We start from the raw sequence: 6,750 nt of genomic DNA, 5'->3' as shown, positions 1-6,750 counted from the left end.
TACTGTTAGGGCCAGCCTCTCCTCCAAACCTGCATATATACCCCCCTTACCCCTCTCCCTCTCCACCAAGCACTCTTGCCTCTCCATCTCCCTAGCCATCAAGCAACCCGCTGCCCACCTCCTCTCCATCTCCCTCTCCCTCTCTCCTCTCCATCTCCATCTCCCTCTTTCTCTCCCTCTCCCCCTCCCTCTCCATCAAGCTCCCCCTCCCTCTCCATCAAGCTCCCTCTTCATCCCCCCCCCTTCTCCATCACTTCTCCATCTCCATCAAGCTCCATCTCCATCAAGCTCCCTCTTCTTCAAGCTCTCTCTCTCCATCAAGCTCTCTCTCCATTTCCCTCGGGGCTCTCCATCAAGCTCTCCCTCCATCTCCATCCCCCTCTCCCTCTGCATCAAGCTTCCCCTCCATCTCCATCTCCCTCTCCATCAAGCTTCTCTCCATCTCCCTTGGGCCTCTCCATCAAGCTCCCTCTCCATCTCTCTCTCTCTCCCTCTCCATCAAGCTCCTCTCCATCTCCCTTGGGCCTCACCATCAAGCTCCCTCTCCGTCTCTCTCTCTCTCTCTCCCTCTCCATCAAGCTCCTCTCCATCAAGCTTGGGCCCCTCCATCAAGCTCCCTCTCCATCTCCATCTCTCTCCCTTTCTCCAAGCATCAAGATTCAAGCCTCTTCGTCCTTCTCCCTCCTCATCTCTCTCTCTCTCTCTCTCTCTCTCTCTCTCCCCCCGCTGCCCGCAATGCCACCAACTATTCACAATGCCTTTTCCTTGCATTGTGCTTACTTTGAGAGAGTGAAAGAGAAATCCAATGTTTGCAAGTGGAGTTGCAAGTATTGCCCCAAGGCCCAAACTAGTAGTGTGACCCGCCTTCTTATCCATTTGTGTAAGTTGGGTGGGCAATGCGGACCATGCACGAGGATTCCCAATGACATTTTTAAAGATTGTTGTCAAAAGTACTTACCCTTGAAGCGAAGGAAGAAGACCTCTATGGCACAAGAGGAGATGGTGTGCCCGGATAATTCTTCATCCGAAGCGGAGGATGAGGCCTCTCAATCCGTCTCCGTTGCATCCGCTGGGGTACTATATCCTCCGATAGCATCCGCTGGGGTACTATGTCCTCCGGTACGGCATCAAAGAGAACGAAGACAAGTGATGCACCAAGAAGGAGGCAAGCCACTCTTGCCCAAGCCACAGGTGGCCTCTCCGGTCCATCGTCATTCTTGAATGAGCGGCAAAGACAAGCTGAAATAGAGATTGCCCGCACCATCATTGAGTGCAATCTCTCTTTCCATGTGCTTCGATGTGATTGGTGGCAAAGAATGGTGAAAGCCATAGCCTCAGTTGATCCATGTGAAGGGTGGGATGGAGTTAGCTACAACGACATGCGTACCACGAAGCTAGATAAAGAGAGGGAGAGAATCAACACATCTTTCGAGCCCCTGTGTGCCGGGTGGGCGAAGTATGGATGCTCCATTCTCTCCAGCGGATGGTATGATAGAAAGAAGAGAGGCATCATCAACATTCTTGTCTCTTGCTCTCTGGGCACGTACTTCTTACGGGTTGTGGATGCGGGAGAGAAGGGAAGAAAAACCACCCCCTCCTTTATCTATCGTCACATTCGGGATGCTATACTTGAGGTAAGTTGAGACTCAAGAGTCATATAGCAGCTAGCTTCTTATATTTTTTGATCTCCATAAGCAAATCTACTTCTTCTTCTTGAATCTTACAAGCTGAAACTTGTCATGTAGGTCGGTCCCCCAAATGTGGTGTAAGTCGTAATGGACAATGCCTCCAATTGTAGGTCCATGGGTCGCATGCTTGAAGGGGAGTTTCCCTCAATAGTGTGGACTCCATGTGCTAGTGATTGCCTTGACCTTCTCATGGAGGACATTGGTAAATTGCCTTGGGTAAAGACCATTGTGAGCTTCATCAACTTCAAAAACAAGCTTCTTGCCATCTTTCGTATCTACTCCGACTTGGAGCTCAAGAAGCCATCAAAGACACGATTTGCTGCTATGTGGCTACTTCTTGAGCGGCTCTATGATGTTCAAAACAAGCTCCAAAAGACGATCGTGTCCGATGAATATAAAGAATGGCTTGAAGGAGAGTCGAATGCAACTCAACTTTTTGGCAAGGGGTGAAGGCCATTGTCATTGCCATTACACCCTTGTACAAGGTATTACACATGTCGAACATGGAGGCGGCTACTTTGGGGCTTCTCCATCACTTCATGAAAGACGCCATTGCAGAGATTAGCGCCTCCACCGTTAGATACGGATATTAGTCCATCATGATAACTTATAAACCTACAATCCTAATATCGAATCTTGTTTCTTTGATTTTGAATGTTAATTAATAATCTCGAGTCTAGACTCTAATTTATCGTTATGCTTTGGATATTAGTGACATCTTGGATACCACACCAACGCAGAATGATATCCTCTTTCATGTCAACAAGAGGTGAAAGTGGATGAAACGACCCATCCATGGCTTTGCTGCCCTCATGCATCCCGCTTTCAAGGCCCCCTCTCTCTTGACTCGGAGTTGGCCTCTGATAGAGATGCATATCTTCCTAAAGCCTTGCATGAGGACATGCATGGTGCATTTCTTCAAGAACTTATTAACTACAATGAGATCCTCTTTCATGTCAACAAGAGGTGAAAGTGGATGAAACGACCCATCCATGGTTTTGCTGTCCTCATGCATCCCGCTTTCAAGGCCCCCTCTCTCTTGACTCGGAGTTGGCCTCTAATAGAGGTGCATATCTTCCTAAAGCCTTGCATGAGGACACGCATGGTGCATTTCTTCAAGAACTTATTAACTACAATGACCAAAGGGCAACCGCATTTGCTTCCACCGTGTGTTGGAAGAGGGACTCCTTGGTCAAACCTCTTTTTTGGTGGGAGTCTTTTGAGTACCAATTTCCCCATCTACAAAAAGTAGATATGAGGGTCCTTACACAGGTAATTAGAAATCTAAAGCTAGAACACGTCACACTCTAATATTTAAATTCATACCTTTAGGCTCTTCAATCTTGAAATCGTTTACTTAACATTAATGTTTGAATCTTGATGTACATTAGGATTGCTCCTCTGGTGCGTGTGAGAGGAATTGGTCTGCCTACTCTCTCATTCACACAAAGATACGCAACAAGCTTAGCACAAAACAATTGGAGCGACTTATTTATTGTCGCTCTAACTTATGTATGTTGCGCAATATGCATGAGATGCCTATGGCTAGACACGTAGACTTTTCAACTTCCTATATTGTAAACTCATATTTGCTTTCCATACTAGGAAGTTCTAACTACAGTCCACACGTCAAACTTTCATGTAAATGTGGATGAGTGCAAGCTATCGGCAGATAAGCTTAAAAGTGTTACCAGAGAGTGCGATCCAAAGCAAGACCAGATTTTCAAGGACCTCTACTTGGAGTTGGAGGAGATAGATCGACGAGTGTCACGCACTCGCATTGGAAGAAGGGTCACCACTCCAATTGGTGGCACTCGTGGTAGTAGAGCATCCACAGCCCGTATCAGGACATCCGTGCCATCAACTCCCCGAATCTATGTGAGGCGCGGCTCCGGGAGCATATCAACCACATCCGTTGTTGAGGACACTCCTGTGGCTAGAGAGCCGGAGTATGATGAGGAGGGCAATGTTCTTAGTGAGGGTGACTATGGTGAGGGGTCTCATGGATCCTCATCATCCTCTAGTGAGAGTGATCATAGTCTTGGATTTGACAGTGATGGGAGTACCTAGAGGCTAGGACCTAGGACCTAGGCCCTAGGCTCTTGCCTGTAGTAGTAAAGCTTTTTGTAAAACTTTTTCCATCTATATTGGACCTTGGTCCCCCTTTTTGTACTCACTACTTTATGTCACGAATCATGATATATCTTCGGTCCTTTTAAGTTTTGCAAATTGCACCTATGCAAAATGTTTGTGTTTCAACTTTCAAGAATCAAGTCATGGACATGTTTGTGTTTCAACTTACTCAAACTCTAAAATATCCCTCTCTTTTTTTTTGTATTGGACGTACCATCGAACGTACACCTAAGATTTTTTAGTTTGTTTAGTACCTCACTAATATCGAACAGCACGCATCGAACGTGATCGTACGTGTCAACCATGTGGTTGTGATATATGCTTTCTGAGCTGTAAATAAGTGCTGAAGTGATTAAAGGTTTAGTTCCACTGATTAGAGGATGGTTTCAGAGTCCCGCGTTGATTGCGAACTGTTCCAATGCCAAAGCAAATTGTGATCTTCCTCTAATTTGGGTTACAACAACGGCTGGTCCAAGAACAGATATAGGGCTAATTATAGCTCTCCTGCCAAGCCACACATTGGTCAACCGGTTTACAAACCGAGTCGGTTAGCAACAAAACCACTGTCCAAGGGGGGTTTCCTACCTATAAAATGAACCCTCTGTTGGCATTGTATGCATCTCATGTGAGGGCTCTTTTGTGGTGTGCCGCCCTTACTCAGGTGAGGATAGGCTATATAGTTGAAGGCCTTTTCAAGGCTATGGGAGGGGCTGTTTGGCCCAACCTCTAGGGCTGGTTGGCCAAGCCTTTTAGGGCCCTGACCCTAGTCGGATGTAGAAAATGTTGGAGACATCATAGTCAAAGAGTGTGTTAATGTGAAGTACTAGGTGATCTAGTACTAGTTTATGTGTGTGAGTGCCACGTGTCATCATGGGACTTATCCCATATGCACTAGGTGCTAGAGTGTGTGTGAGTAGCCTATATAAAGGCTTGTACTTCACTTGTCATTATATACTTGATGAATGGATGAAAGCCTTTTCATTATGTATTCATTTGTGCATCATTTCCTCACACCCTAACCTTCTCTCTCTCTCTCTCTCTCTCTCTCTCTCTCTCTCTCCCCCCCCACCATGTTTCTAACATGGTATCAGAGCCACCTCCCATAGCTGCCCTAACCCTAATTCTGCTCAAGCTCTTTTCCCTCTTGCAGCCGCCTCAGTTCAGCCTCTTTCCTTCTGCAGCCGCCTCATCTCTTTCTTCATTTTGCCTCCTTCCCTTGCAGCCCTTTGCACTCCTACCTGCCCACCTAGAATCTCCATAACTTGCCTCCATAGCCGCCTCTTCTCGCAACCCTTTTCGCGTCCATTTCTGCCATGCTGGTCGGCTTGTTTTCAAGAGGCGTGTGCACATGTGTTGCTGGTTGGCATCTCCTTCAAGTGGCGCTTGTATACGTGCTGATTCCATTCCCGTTTTTAGGGTTTCCAGGCCACTGCAACAGAGCTGTCCATCTACACGCATTGGTTGCAGACTTTCAAGCCTTTTGGAGGCATTTTCCACCAGTTTTGGAGCTGCTGCTTGCATTTTCGAGTTGTTCTAACACTTGAAGCATTTTCAGGAAAGCTCCTAGCTTCCAACATATTTACATCAGCCGTTTTTCACTGTGGTGACCTGCTGCAGCACTTCGGAGCTGCCTTGCTGAGCCGCTTTGCAAGTTTTCAGACCTGCTTTGATATTTGAGCACCTACAGCCACCTATATCTATCCACTTGCATACGTGGAGGCTGCTATTGTGTTTTGGCATCCTAGACCAGCCGCCATACTTGCTGGTTCTTCAGCTTGTGCTGCAAGTTTGTTCCCTCAGTTTGCACACATGGAGCCTCGCCCTCGTGGTGAAGATCAATTGGCACAAGTCTCAGCTTGGGACGAGAAGAATGACAAGGCACTAGCGCTTATTGGTGTGAGGTTGGCTAACAAACTACTTCATCATCTTGACCTCACTACTTCAGCCAAGGAGACATTGGACAAGCTCGAGAATATATACGCCACATCTACTGGACCTGAGGAGCAAGCTCTACGGGAGGTGTTGAAACCGGCCTCTAATCACTCAGAGGGCAGTGGAATTAAACCTTTAATCACTTCAGCACTTATTTACAGCTCACAAAGCATATATCACAACCATTAACCATTGCATGATCACCATTTGGCATTTACCCATTTGTTCACAAACAAAACCACTGAAAAAGGGATGGAGGCTAGAATGCCCCTGCTCAACAGACATAGACAAGTGCACCCGATTGGCCCCAAACACCGTGGCGCCCCTTTCGGTATTTCTTTATATTTCACAGTGAAATGATTACAAGTTGCATCTAGGAGACCTTCCCTGCAACTGAGCACGCAGCCCCAATTCACTAAGCCTTCACAAGGCTTTCAAGCATAGAACACCATCACATAAGTGCACTTAACCCATAGGCTCAACCCAAAGGCATCCTCTTTTCCGAGTGCAATTCCATTGGCTGTCCAGATGCAATCACACTACACCCCAGCTGCACTCTCTTTGAGTGGTTTCCAGATGGCATTCACAAAGCTTTTCAAAGCTCCAAAATAAAATCAGCAAAGTACCCAACCAAAGAATGACTCATGTAGCACTGCCTGGGCACCTGTGAGCCAAGAAAGAGGCGGCACACGAGGCCAACCAATAGCTTATGGCAAAAAGAAATTGCAGTAGCAAAATCACAACTCACCAAGTCCTGAAAACTCGAACCAAGTCCTCAATCGCCAAGAGGACATAGTAGCCAATGCCCAATTGCATTCTCAGCCAAAGAGGAGTGCAAAGGCATGAAGAAAGAGCATTTACAAGAGCCGACCAGCAAGAATTCCACTGAAAAATGCAAAAAGAAGCACTTCTGTCGCGAAGAAGTGGGAGTTCTTGGGCTCAAAAGAAGCGTGCTTCAAAGAGGAATGCATTGAGAAGGTTTTGGAGAAGTTTCATC

General features: G+C 46.7%; 1 pseudogene; it reads left to right on the top strand.

Annotated features, from left to right (window-relative positions):
• The first annotated feature begins 735 nt into the window (after positions 1–735).
• Positions 736–3,758, top strand: LOC147906248 (uncharacterized; annotated as a pseudogene).
• The last annotated feature ends 2,992 nt before the right edge of the window (positions 3,759–6,750 follow it).

Source organism: Dipteris shenzhenensis, chromosome 1 (genome assembly GCF_047967505.1).
Source record: "Dipteris shenzhenensis isolate YYH24624 ecotype China chromosome 1, Dip_SZ_1.0, whole genome shotgun sequence".
Classification (NCBI taxonomy): domain Eukaryota; kingdom Viridiplantae; phylum Streptophyta; class Polypodiopsida; order Gleicheniales; family Dipteridaceae; genus Dipteris; species Dipteris shenzhenensis.
Note: the sequence above shows the minus strand (reverse complement) of the source record. Positions and strands in the feature narration are given on the sequence as shown.